General features: G+C 41.1%; 1 pseudogene; it reads right to left on the reverse strand.

Moving 5' to 3' along the window:
• The window catches only part of LOC126022010 (fatty acyl-CoA reductase 2-like), a 94,436-nt pseudogene that overhangs the window by 63,179 nt on the left and 17,121 nt on the right, over positions 1 to 14,136 (reverse strand).

Consider the following 14,136-nt stretch of genomic DNA (forward strand, 5'->3'; position numbering starts at 1 on the left):
AGAATTTGGAATAAATATAATTTTCACATCTAGAATTCTAAGCAATATGATAGTGAGCACTATGAGAAGTGTATCCTCTGTAGTATTATCCACCGTGCCTTGTGCATCAAGGTTCCTTTACTGAAAGTAAACTGACAGCATAAGAATTATGATATAATGGTAACATAGATTGAATTGAAAAAGGATAAAAAAGTAGAAGAGAAATAAAATTACAAGAAAAAGAAATAAAATAAGATGAAATAAGAAAAGAGAAGGGATAATGGTAATTTACAAAATCATACTCAATAAGTGGGAAGCAAATGTCTCTGTGATATGAAAAGCAGACAGATACATCACCCTAAAAGAGAATAATGGGGCAATATACTTAATGATCAAGGATGCAAAGATCTTCAAAATATACTAGCAAGTAGAATACAGCACTTAATCAAAGAGATTATAAACATGACCATGTAAGATTCATCCCTAGAAGCATAATTAGTTTAACATATGCAAACCAATCAACAATGTTAGAGTGGCAATTATCGTTTGCATGGGCCCACCAAAGTATGGGGGACATGGAAAGGAAAAACTTTGGCCTAAATATGAGACCCTACCCCTGAAGTTTCCTGACATAAGACCAATTCTAGGCTCCAGGCAAACTAGTTTGTCCAATCCAGGTCATTGTCTGTAGTGCCCATACAGTTTTATTTTTCACACAGTCTCTGTTGTTGGTATGATGTTTCTGTATTGAAGATCCTGGAATCTGTATATACATTGAAGTCAGGATGGTGCGGAGCAGCGTCTAATTTCAATTCACAATTAAAGGGTAATGAAGAAAACCCTGTCCAGTACGCAGGTCGTTGTTTTTGTTTAAATCTTCTCAGTGTTAAGGGAAAACTCTTTTGAGTAAATCGATGTCAGAGCAACAGTAGGGTCTTCCCTGGTAGAGGATTGCTTCTTTTCAAACTTTTAAAGAGGACCTACTGTTTATCTTTTTCAGGATATTACAGGAAATTGAAGAAATAAAAACATTATCAATTACTTTGAAGCAAATATCTCTGTGATATGAAAAGCAGACAGATACATCACACTAAAAGAGAATAATGGAACAATATACTTGATGATCAAGAATGCAAAGATCTTCAAAATATACTAGCAAGTAGAATACAGCACTTAATCAAAGAGATTATAAACATGACCATGTAAGATTCATTCCAAGAAGCATAATTATTTTAACATATGCAAACCAATCAACAGAATAAATCATATCAGTAAAAAGAGAATTCATATGATCATGTCAACATACAATTATATCAAAACATGATCATAGTGAATGCTTTTGCTAAAGTGTTTGACAAGGTACAGTACCCATTCATGATAAAAATTTACAACAACATGGGAAATGAAGAAACTGTTTTCTTTAAAAGACATTTACCACAAGCCCATAGCAAACATTATACTCAATAAGGAAAAGCTCAATGCTTTTTCTCTAAGATCTGGCACAATGCAAGTTTGCCCACTCTTGCCGCTTCTATTCTATTTAATATAGTATTGGAAGTACTTGCCATAGTAATCCATCAAGGAAACATTATCAAGGGCATCCCAGATAGTAAAGGTAGAAGTCAAGCTCTATTTGTGGATTACATAATATTATATTTAGAAAATATCAAAAACTACAAAAATGTTTATAGACATAATAGATTTATGTAATAAAGTGGAAAGCTACAAAATATGAAAAAAATCCATAGCTTTCTTATTTAGAAAAAAACAAGAGAGAATAAAGAGGTATTAAAAACTATTCCATTCATAATTATGCCTCAGGAAATCCAGTATCTAGGAATTCACTTGATCAAAGAGGTAAAAGATATATACAAAAAAAAATTACAAAATACTATTTAAAGAAATAAAAGGAAACAAAAGGACATGGAATCATATTCCTGCTCATGGATTGGGAAGATTAACATAATTAAAATATCAATATTCCACAAAACATTGTACAGAATTACATAGTTTTTATAAATCTATGACCTTTTTTTAAAGAAATATATCAAACACTCCTAAAATTCATATGGAACAATGAAACATCACAAATACCTAAAGTAATTAACAATTGATGTTTGGAAAACTTGTCAGCTACATGCATAAAAATAAACTCTATTTTATTTTTATTGTTCTGATTTTTGGGTCACACTCAGCAGTGCTCAGGGGGTACTCCTAGCTCTGTGTTCAGAAATGGTCCCTGGAAGGCTCATGGGACCAAAGGGGATGCCAGGAATAGAAATAGTGGTACATCTACACAATGAAATACTACACATATACTATGAAAAAATGAAGTCATAAAAAATTTGCTTATATATTGATGTTTATGGAAAGCATCATGCTGAGTGAATGAATCAGAGGGAGAGGAACAGGCATAGAATAATCATACTCATTTTAGGACAAGAAAAATTATATAGTAATTATAAACAAAGATAATATGACAAGGGGCACTAGGACTAGTCCATGGTAGGAAGCCTACACAAAGGAAGAGGTGGGTGGGGTGTAGTTAGGACAGAAAGGAACTATTATGATAATGATAACTGGAAATTATCACTCTGAACAAGAAGTGGGTACTGAAAGTAGGTGACGTGTAACAACAGAGTAAGTAAGAAAAAAGAACAGTAGATGAAGGAGAAGAAGAAGAAGAAGAAGAAAAAGAAGAAGAAGAAGAAGAAGAAGAAGAAGAAGAAGAAGAAGAAGAAGAAGAAGAAGAGGAAGAAGAAGAAGAGGAAGAAGAATACATGGATGTACATGGAATCTATTATGCTGAGTGAAGTAAGTCAGAGGGAGAGAGGAAGATGCAGAATGGTTTCACTCATCTATGGGCTTTAAGAAAAATGAAAAACATTTTTAACAGTATCTCAGAGACAAGAGAGATGAGGGCTGGTAGGTGCAGCTCATGACATGAAGCTCATCACATAGAGTGATGAGTGCAGTTGGAGAGATGACTACACTGAAAAATATTATACAATGTGAATGAATGAGGGAAGTAGAAAGCCTGTCTCAAGTACAGATGTGGGGGAGTGGGGAGGAGGGAGATCCGGGAAATTGGTGGTGGGAATGTTGCACTGGTGAAGGGGGAGTTCTTTACATGACTGTAATCATACAAATATAATCATGTTTGTAATCATGGTATTTAAATAAAGATAATTATAAAAAAGAAGAGGAAGAAGAAGAAGGAAGAAGGAGGAGGAGGAGGAGGAGAAGAAGAAGAAGAAGAAGAAGAAGAAGAAGAAGAAGAAGAAGAAGAAGAAGAAGAAGAAGAAGAAGAAGAAGAAGAAGAAGAAGAAGAAGAAAAGATGAAGAGGAGGTCTGCCATACAAGCAGGCAGAAGGGAATTGGGGACATTGGTGGCAGGAAATGTGCAGTGATTATAGGATGGTGTTGAAAGTTTTATGACTGAAACTTATCATGAACAACTTTGTAAATGGTGATTCTATTAAAACAAATAAGAAAAAAAGGTTCACTTTGAAAAGATGTGAAAACAGCAACACTCATATGGACAGAGCTCTGAAGGAGTGTATGAAGGACATTTCAGACAAAACCATAATGCTATGGCTGCAGATTCATCTAACTGCTTTCAGATTTGAAAGGCTGGATTGGGTTTTCTTCTTAATTGTCAAGAACTAGACTTTGGGGAATATGAAGCTGATCTAATTTCTGCCATAAGAAAAATAATCATGGCTCTGATTTTATTGAGATACTACTTTTCTGTGCTGATTTAGGACATCAGGAAGAAACATTCCAAGATGAGGTGTACAGAAGGGCAGAGTTTTGGAGAGTACAGGTTCCACATTCCCAATTGAAAATCTCCAAATCAGGAGTTGAGTCATGACCTGTCTTCCTTGCAGTAAACCTACCACCAACAAAAAGACCTGCATCAAGCCTATGGTCCAACAGAGCAGCTGATGTGGCTGCTGTCACTGCACTTAGCCAGGAATAGATAAGCAGCTACAGTTACATGGCCCAGTAACCGTCATGCAGGCTAGACCTGGCCCCACATCCCCATGTATACATACCACAAAAATGAGCCCTTTGGGTCCATTCAGTTTATCCATCCAACCCTGCAAGGAGAAGGCATCAGTTGACCTAATGGCATCTCAAACAGCACTGTCCAGTCTTCCCCACCCCAACAATAGTAATAAGGGAATGCTGAACCCATAACCTCAAGACCCTCAAGACAATGGAATGCCAGGTGCCATTTTCACTCTGTTTGGCATGAAACACTTCATTCCTGCACCCTAAGAGTACCATGGGTCACACTGCACAACTGTCTGGGTCTTGTGACTCAACAATGTTCTGATCATTCACTGTTTCTCACTGCCTGTAACTAACTTAGCTCCCATAAGGAATATCTCAGATGGGATGCACACAATATGACACATTTCCTGCCACTGATAAGCACTGATGTGGCAACCATGAGCAGTCCTAGGCACATGTACCATATGTTGTACTGCATGGTGATTCTATGTGGTACAGAGAAATATGGGCACGTCAGAGGGAATATAGTAGGGACACATCAGAGGACATCTTTTGCTAAGTAGACCCACTAAGAGAATTGTGGGTTTATTTGCAGGAGCCCAGATGTGCTGCCAGGGAAATAGTATAGTGGATGCTTGTGGTCACTCAGGATAGGGCCTCTCTCAATGAGCCTTGGCCAGCCACTAGGGCTCCTAATACTCAATTTTATGACCCCACACCTCACAGAGAGCTTCATGAAAATTGAATGCACTCAACACACTTCTTTGAAAAGATAAAAAAGAGCTAAAGCTCAGGTAACACAAACCACACACCCTGCATTTTATCTCCAGCACTGCCTTGACCCATAATGCCACAAAAAGGAACATGGAGGTGAAAAGAGGTAAATAATAAACAACTATTATTAGGGGCAAAGTGCTTGTCTTGCGTGTGGATTGTAATATGGATATTTATCTCTGGCACCCTATTTGGTCCCCAAATTTTGCCAGAAAAGGTCTTGATTACAGAGCCTGAAAAAAAAAACAAAACCCTGAGCACTGCCAAGTGTTATCCCCAAACATAAACAAAGCAAAATAAAAATCACCATTATTCCCAAACTAAGGGTTTTGATGAGTTTTGTGTTCATTCTGGCTGAAAGTATAATGCTGCCCTCCCAGAGAAATGCCTCCCTTGTCCATTTACATGTAGTGCTAATGATCAGCTCTGGGTGGAACCTGGAACAGTCTTAGCATAGGCACAGGGGTGGAGATTGTGGAATGCTGTAGGCACACTTACTGGGATAGGTTCCTGCCATGTGGCTCCCTCAATGGAAGGCCTGACAATGACCATGTTGAGATTCCTACCCTCTACCTGCACTATCTCTGCTAGAGCTTTGGTTTTAGGTATAGGTGTTGGGAAGATCACCCAGCAAGTTAGGGTGATTTAATCAATAATGGCATCATCTAATCATCTGCAAGAACGGAATTCAATGTTACCATACTAGACTGGAGACAGACACATGTATCTGACACATGTTATCCTAGGATTCAGTAATCAGGATGTCTTGGTGCCCACGGTGGAACATAGACTTACCTATATGACTATGCAGACAAAAGGCTGCCCCCCCCACCATGCCCCCATGCACAACATAGCTTCCCAGAAAATCCTACTTAGTCCACACCAACAGGCTCAGCAGCACACAGCAGCTGCAGATGATTCCTTCCTCTCCAGGGGTTCCCAGGACCCCACAGCACATCCTGAATACAGGTAAGTGGATGTGAGCATTGAGTTGAAGGGGCAGCCCAGCTATTTAATGCCCAGTTGAAAACATTTTTGCTATAATTTACTTTTAAATTCTTAAAATTCCCTTTGGTGCCTATGCTCACACAAGTGACTTTTGCAGATATGCAATTGCTCCAATCAACGCATGGCACACATCTAGAAGATTTGTTTAGTGGCTATATAAATTGGTAATAATTTTCCAAGCTTCCCCAGGAAGTGCAGGATACAATGAACAGTATGACAAGTGGAGTGATGATGATACTGAAGTAACTTGAACCCATGATCTACTAGAAGGATCTAATAGTTGTCCCTAAAGAGGCGTCTACAGAGGTATCTCACAGTGATCTAACAGAGAGCTCTACCAAGAATCTAACAAAGGGATAAAAAAGTGACCAAAAACTGAGCTACAATTGCTCTAATTGAAAGATTGACCAGTGTAATTGTCAAGCACCTCTGCTCCCCAAAATACATGTATGTGAGTCATGCAAGGTTGTATTATCAGCCCCATCTCTTCAGATATTTATAAGAGCTATGCTAAAAATGCTGAACTTTGTTAATAAACTAACAACAGTCCTGCACATCACAATTTATGAGTCTTAGCCAGCAGTTATATTTGGTTCATTGCCAGCTACAGGAAGATGTTGGTGTATTTTCATGATGTGCTATGCACTCAATCTTTGTATGCACACAGAGCTCTGCAAACTCTTCCGAACACAGTCTCCCAGGACAAAGTTGAGTAACCAAGTTACTGACAGAAACTTGGCTCTGCACTGTTACAGAGAAACTCCCTGGTATGGAGAGCAGGAACTGAGTGTGATCCAGAACATTTGGGATTTCCCTGGCATTTATATCCAACTGTGATTTTCACTTGGAACAGAATAGAGGTCTATAAGCCAGGAAGCATGAAAAATCCTTTGATCTCACATCTTCAGGATGGAAAAGAGATGGCAGGATGATTTAGAAGCCCTGTTTGGGGGCCTGATTTTGTGTTCGGGGGCTAAGATGGTGGGGATGGAAATAAGACCTCCTCCATGCAAAGTCTCATGCACCCTGAATCTCTCTCTGATTTTATGCTGAGCTCTTTTGAGATTCTATGCTGATCCTGTGTTCTCTGGACCTATGTTGAGTCTCAGACCCTATGCTGAGATCTGAGACACCTCATCCCCACATCGTTCACATATTAAGGATATTGGGGTCTATAACAATGATGAGTAGCCCCATTCTGTCCTGTGTCCTCACCCAAAGTCTTTTCTAAGCAGAGCCACAGCAGGAGTCATATGTTCCAGGAGACACTGGCTTGCACATAGATTGTGTGTGCCTCTGTAGGGACATAGGACCTCCTTTCTTCAGCTTGAAGAGAACGTCTGGGCTCCAGAAAGCTCTTCTATATCCACGATGCAAACCCTCAGTTATCAGAGACATCTTATCACTAGCAACTCCCCCTGCTTCCTTCTCTGTCTTGGAAATTTGATAACAGATGACAGAGCTGTTAGAGGATCTTCTAACAAGTAGTCCACCGTAAAGTGATTCCTAAGCTTACAGGAGAAATATGCAAGAGCACAGGACTGGTTATATGTACCTAGGACTGCTCATGATCACTGAATCATTTTTTTAAAAGACAGCTTAAAAACAAGCAACAAGAAGGGGCCAGAATAATAATACAGTGGACAAGGCACTTGTCTTTCACACAGCTCATCCAGGTTTGATTCTTTGCATTTCATATGGTCTCTCAAGTACCACCAGGAATGATTTCAGAGTGTGAAGCTAGAAGTAATATCCTGAAAATAACCACGTGTGGTTCAAAAACAAAACAAATAAATCAAAAAACCAACACTGAGAAAATCTGGTGTTGAGTGAGGTAAAACTAAAAAGCAGACATAGGGCACACCTCAGGAGGAGGGGTAGAGGTGGGGCACTATGGGCAAAGGCACAAGAACAGCAGGAAACAGCCTGCTGTGGAGACAAATGCCACCATTTATCTGTCTATCTATTTGCCCTATCAAAGTGTTCTTCCTGTTCTCATTACTATAACTCCTTCAAACCTCTGTCTGTCCCTTCAGTGGCCTTGTCATGATAACTCCATGGACTGTTCCAGCTAGAAACTGGGAACTGTCATCTATCCTATTTCATCAGAGGGGGAGGGACTCCATGGTCACAAGACAATGAAAACTCAGCAGGGCAGTGCTGAGCTCGTGAAGATGCAAGAAACATGCCATGTGAACACTCCTGCAGTCTGTTTAAACAACCATTCCTGAGGGTCAGACAACTCTTATACCATTCTCCCATCACACACAGCAGGCATGTGGGGATGAAATGGAAAGAGGTTTAGTGAATCCCCTTTTTTAAGTCTTGTTCCCAGGTCTTGCATCCTCACTCAGCCTACAGGGTCAGCCAGACCCCCAAGGTCACTTAGTCCATGGAGACAATGATTGTATTTGAGGTTGGAGATGGAATAGGCTGTGAAGATGTGGACAAAGGCTTCCAGACTGGGAACCTGGCTGGCCATGTGCAGGAGCTGCTGTGTGGCGGACATTAAGCTGCATAGCATTTCTGCAGCAGAGACTAGTCAGGGGTTATTCAGACAACCAGTGCTGCCTCATAGTCCCAGACTTTGCCGTGGAGCCTGGCTATAGCTGGCTGCGAGATACAGAAAGTACTTACTTGGCAAAGGGATCCCTACACCAAGCCTTGTGTTAATTGCCTGCAGCTTACTGGGCTCCTGACCATTCCAGAGTCAGAAAAATAGCTTTGCTTACTCATTCATTAAAAACCAACTGAATGGACACCTAGATGCTAAAGGCAATACCAACCAGACTTGTCCTTATTTTTAACTAAAAAAAAATATTTGGATTTTAGGGTCACAGCTAACAGTGCTCAGAACTTACTCATAGATATGAGCTCAGGAATCACTCCTGGTGGGGCATGAGCGGACTATACATGGTGCTTGGACAAAACTAATGTTAGTTAAATACAAGGCAAGAATTACTCTGTCTTTTGTACTATCACTCTAACCCAAACTCCTAATATTTTTTTTAAACATGATGAAATTCATTTAAGTTTAATGGAGAAGCATAGGCAGATCAGAATAGTCAGTAAATTTCAATTAAAATGACATGTAAACTTGTATATACTGGCTATTTTAATACTGGCAATGTTAAATTTTACGTGTGTTGCTATGCATTAGTCTTAAATTTTGAATGAAAGTCAAGTAAGATAGTGTATTGTAGGTGTTAGAACTGAGATCCTTGGGTAGAGGTAGGTTAGCTGATGCCCTGTGCCTGGATTATCATTACAAGTCAAACAAAAGCTCAGTGTCCTGGCTGGCCCCTCATAGCTGCCTTTCTGGAGCTCCCTACAGCAAAGGCCACCAGATCCAAGAAGGCACAATTGCACTGAGGTGTGAGTTGGGCACTGTCATTGAAGTGTTGTACAGTGACAATCTAGAATCTCCCCCAGTACAGAAGTGACCTGGGATGGAATTAAATTCCATGTGCACATTACAAATTAGAGCACTGGGGCTAAAAGTTAGTACAGTGGGTAAGGTGCTTGCTGTGTGCATGGATGACTTCATATGGTCCCTTGAGCCTGTTTCCCATCAACTTACTCCTTTATTTGTGTATCCTCAAAGAGCTCCCAGAATGAGAAATTAATTCCCTTTTCCATATCCCCTTGTGGGGGGGAGATCTTGGTAATATTTATCCGCAGCAAATGATTCACACAAACAGGAGGCTAAAGGGATAAAAAGGTTGGGTGCAGAGGGTCCTTTGTCAGCCTACTACCAGCTCCAAAAAAACACCTGGAGCCAGGCGGTAAACTCTGCCAAAAGATCCTGAACACCTCGCTCCTCAACTATTTATTCGGCTCTCAACAGCGCCCCCACCTGGAAGGTCAAGATGGGACAACAGGCAAAGAATAATCTTATGGAAATGTTTTTGTATACAACAATTCCTCCCTTTTTAGTAAAGAAACAATAATACTGTACAAAAGTAAGTAATATTTTCTATAATTTTAAAAGGAACAACTAAGCAATAAGAAAAGAGCAGTAAATATAAATATAAACATATATAAATATTATATACGTACACACACACACACTCAACTTTGTCAGCCTCCCAGCTCTGCCTGGAGTAGTTTTGGTCCACCTTGAGCTGCATGTGTATGATTGGGTGTACCCTCAGGCTTGAAGGAGGAACAGATGGTTGTAAAGACCTACTTCTAGGATAGGGAGACCAGAGGACAAGAAAATGTGCTGTGCTTGGGAGGTCAGTCTGAGGCCCAAGTAGGGCAGCTACTCAGTATCTAGGTGGTTGGAGACAGATATGAGTTCAGAAGTTGGGGTGGCATCTCTGCAAACCCTACTGCTGTCCACAACAGGTTTGAAGTTTCTGGCCTCAACTAGTTGGTGCCATTCTATAGGGTCGATATACTGGCCTGTCCCATCTGCTGCAAATGGCTCAGAGTCTGTTCCAGTGTATCTGACCATTAACCCAATAGTGCTCTCAAAGTCTGACTACTAGCAAGTCATACTTGGGCCAGATTCTTTGGCCTTTGGGGGTTTTTTGTTCACAAATATGCTCAGCTAATCATGTTGGCACTAGCCTATGACTCTATATAAGGTTTACAGATATCTAAGGCAAGTGACTGCTGGCCAGAACTTGCAGGGATATACATGGTAATGAAGGTCTAGCTCAGGCCTCAGAAACACTGGCACATTAGTGCATCTAGTCAAGAGTAAGTGGCGCAAGAACCCCAAATCAAAGAGAGTTCAAGCCATAGCAGTGAGTTCACAAAGTTGGAGAATCACTGAGTGTGAGAATCACTGAGTTGTGAGAAATACTAAGTGTGTAGAAATCAGAGAATGTGAGAATCACTGAGTGTGAAAATTACTGAGCAAGAAACACTAAATGTTGGAATTACTTGATGTAAGAATCACTGACTGTGAGAAACACCAAGTGTGAGAATAACTGTATGTTAAAATCTTCGAATGTGAGAACTACTGAAATACCAAGTGTCAGGATCACTGAAACACTGAATGTGATGTTAGAAGGGAAAGTAAATTTAAAATTAACTGCTGCTGTTTTGCTCTGTAACATAGCTTTGCTTTAGACATAAAGACTAAAATGACAGGCCTCAGATATGGCAGAAGGGATTAGGCCAGAACATCCATTCCCAGGAAATTCAAAGGAATGTACCAGGACAATTAGATATATTAGCAAAACGTGAGGGCCTGCGTGCAATCAAATTTACTGAACACCAAGGTTTCAGGCTCTCAGTGGGAGCCTAAGGTTCTCCTCTACCTCTTCAGCAAACCAGTTTAAACCTGGATGATGCAACATGTACTAAGAACCTATAGTTTTGCCCCTATGCTGAAGGGTCAGCAGCCCTATATAAAGGACTTGCAAATCCCACCTGGGAGAGTCGTGGCCCCAGCATGAAGGTAACTGAATAAGGTCCTCTGCATTTGCATTGCTGAATTGTCAACCCTGGTCTTTTTGGATCAGATCTTGAGTCCATAGATAACCATGAGAATATTTAAGTGTGAGAAACACAAAGTGTGGGAATCATTAAGTGTGAAAATCATTGTGAGAATTAATGAGAGTAAGTCACTCTGAGAAACATTAAGTGTGAGAAATTCTCTGACAATGTGCTTGAACCTTGTGCAGAGCAGCCCTGACCATATTCTGGCCTTGCTGTAGTAGGTTGGTGGGCTTTAGTCTCCTCTAGGACTTGGTGGAGGCACATAGTGATACTGAGGACCATGCAATGACAGGGATAAAACCAATGTTGTGAACATGCACTAATCACTACACTAGCTCTCTGGCCCCTTCTGACAATAAATTATTTCTTTTTTCAGCCCATAAATGAGAACAAGATGAGGGGACAGCATTCCTCTTTACTCAGGCCACAGATATGAGGGGTTATGTTCAATATAGGAGCAGAATCACAGACCTAAAATTCTGTCTCCCTCTGTATGATGCATGGGATACTGGTGACTGGAAAGGCTCCAGGATGAAGAGCAGTTGTCCCCACTGATACCGACTTTGGTGATTTCTCTCAGAACTGAAACTAGATGCCATGATTTTACAAGCCAAGATCCACACAGAGGTAGACAGAAGTTCCTTTGGAAGGACACTCCCCCCTGCCCATCAGCTCCTCGTCGTGTCTCTGTAGCCTGAGTATGGCTAGAAAAGTCACCTTTCATGGTTATGCTTCAAGTTGCCCTTTCTCTGCTTTCCCTGAAGACATTAGATAAGATCACCCACCCCCAACACCCAGGGATCTACAACCCATTGGGAGCAAGACATATCCCTTCAAGAAGAGCCAGAATTAACACTGGGAAGCAGGAGTCATGCAAAAGACTCAGCTGTGCTCCTAGCATTGCCCCTTCATCATCCCAAAGACCCTTCACCAGTTTCTTCAAACTGCCTGAAACCTCACCATCACCATCCATACCATCATCTTCCAAAATGGTAGGAATCATAGAGAAACCATGTGGGCAGAAAGACAAAACATAGCCGAGATGCTCTTTATAAAATGCAGATTCAGTTCCACTCTGACAAAACTCAGTGGGACAAGATCGTCAGCCTTCTGAACTCTGCTGGTGCCACACTGTCCCCTCAGCCTGAGGAAGAATGAGGGATCTGCTTTCTGTGGCTACAGCCAGCATTGTCCCACTCCCCATAGTCAAACGAGCTGTTATCAGTAAAGCTGGCTTCCACCCCTTTAACATCTGACATGGGTCTGCTCAATCTCCTGGTAACAAATGTCACCTATGGATTCCCATGTACCATTCCAATGTTACACACTCCCCAGTGTGACCAGTCCCTCTTACCTCCCCCCAGTCCTTTACTGGAATGCTTCACACCTTTGTGCCTGAGCAGAATCTAACCAGCCCCTCCTCCATTGTCAAGGATTTCCTCTCTCCTGGACAGGTTACTACAGATTCTTCCCACTCAAGGTCCCCTTCTTATAACCAGAACTTAAATTCCTCACCTCTTCTGTCCATTTTGTTTTGGGGAGCTTGATCAACCTGTTTCCTTCTCCCAATGATTTTGCAACCTGTTTTTCCTTCTTTTTACAACAGCCTAGAATAATGACTATATGTGGGTTCTTAGGTAAGTGCAAGTTAATACAGATTCTGCCTAGCTGTAGAAGCAATAAAACAAGATTCAAATACAGCTCTGTTCCCCAGAGCAGTGAGCGGTCAAATAGACTGAAAGAGATTCTTACAAGGAGATGGTACAAAAAGGCTAGAAAGTGGAGACCCCCATCAACTTAAGGAAAATCTCCCTTGCCCCACTCCAAAGTCACAACCCCATAAGAATACCTGGGTTGAAATCCAGCAGGACAGAAAACAAAAGGTCACAATCCTACAAAACACATAAAACCCATCTGAGGGTCCAGGGTTCAGGTCCCTTTGTGTTGTAAGTCAGCCCCTGAAGAGGTTGACTGACAGAGGATGGAGCATGAGGTCTTTCCCCTCCAGCTCAGAGCACGTGTCTGCTACCCTGTCCAGCCGACGGTTCTGAGGTGAAACGGTGGGTAAACAGCTCGCAGACAGTCAGGCTTGTGGAAATATTAGCTTTATTCTGTGGACAAGACTGAAGTCCAAAGACTCAGCCTCAGTTTCAGCCAAAAAGCCCCTCGCCTTCCACAGACCCTTGTTTTTATCCCCCAGAATCAGGTACCACCCAGTGGTGGGATCAGATACCACCCAATGGTGGAAGCAGAATCAGGTACCACCCTAGGGTGGGGGAGAATGCCAGGTCACACCCTAGGGTAGGGCAAATCACCGATCAGGGTAGGGTCAGTAACATAATAATCCCATAAAATGTTTACATACACAACAATACTTAAACTTACTCCAAGGGGAAAGTTACACTGCAGCAAAAAGACATTTTAAAGAAGATATTCAGAGACAACTCATAAACCTATTTGGATCAAGGAGGATGAAAAATGGATAGCTGGATATCTTCTCCTAAGAAAAAGGGGTTATGCCTATGTTTCTACAAATGACAACCCTCCCAAGAAATTTTGGGTTCCATTACGCCTTGTTAGAAATCGGGATAGCACAAATGATCAGGTTCACACTATAAACTCCCCTTCAGAGCAAAAACAGAATACTCCAGACACTAACAGCAGTAATATTGCTGAGGTCTCTGGGGCAGGGAACAAGGATTTAGCCATCACACACCATACATTGAGTGAGACTGATGGTAATGATAAACCCTTACACTCCGAGATGCAAAAGGAAAGACAAAAAACACAACAGCAACAAAAACAACAACAAAACAATAATAACAAGAAAGAAAAATATAGGGGGGAGGAGGGCTGATGTGGCAAGATTTTGTGGGTTCTTTGTTTTGTTTTCTTTTGCAT

This window comes from Suncus etruscus, chromosome 11 (assembly GCF_024139225.1).
Source record: "Suncus etruscus isolate mSunEtr1 chromosome 11, mSunEtr1.pri.cur, whole genome shotgun sequence".
NCBI classification, from domain to species: domain Eukaryota; kingdom Metazoa; phylum Chordata; class Mammalia; order Eulipotyphla; family Soricidae; genus Suncus; species Suncus etruscus.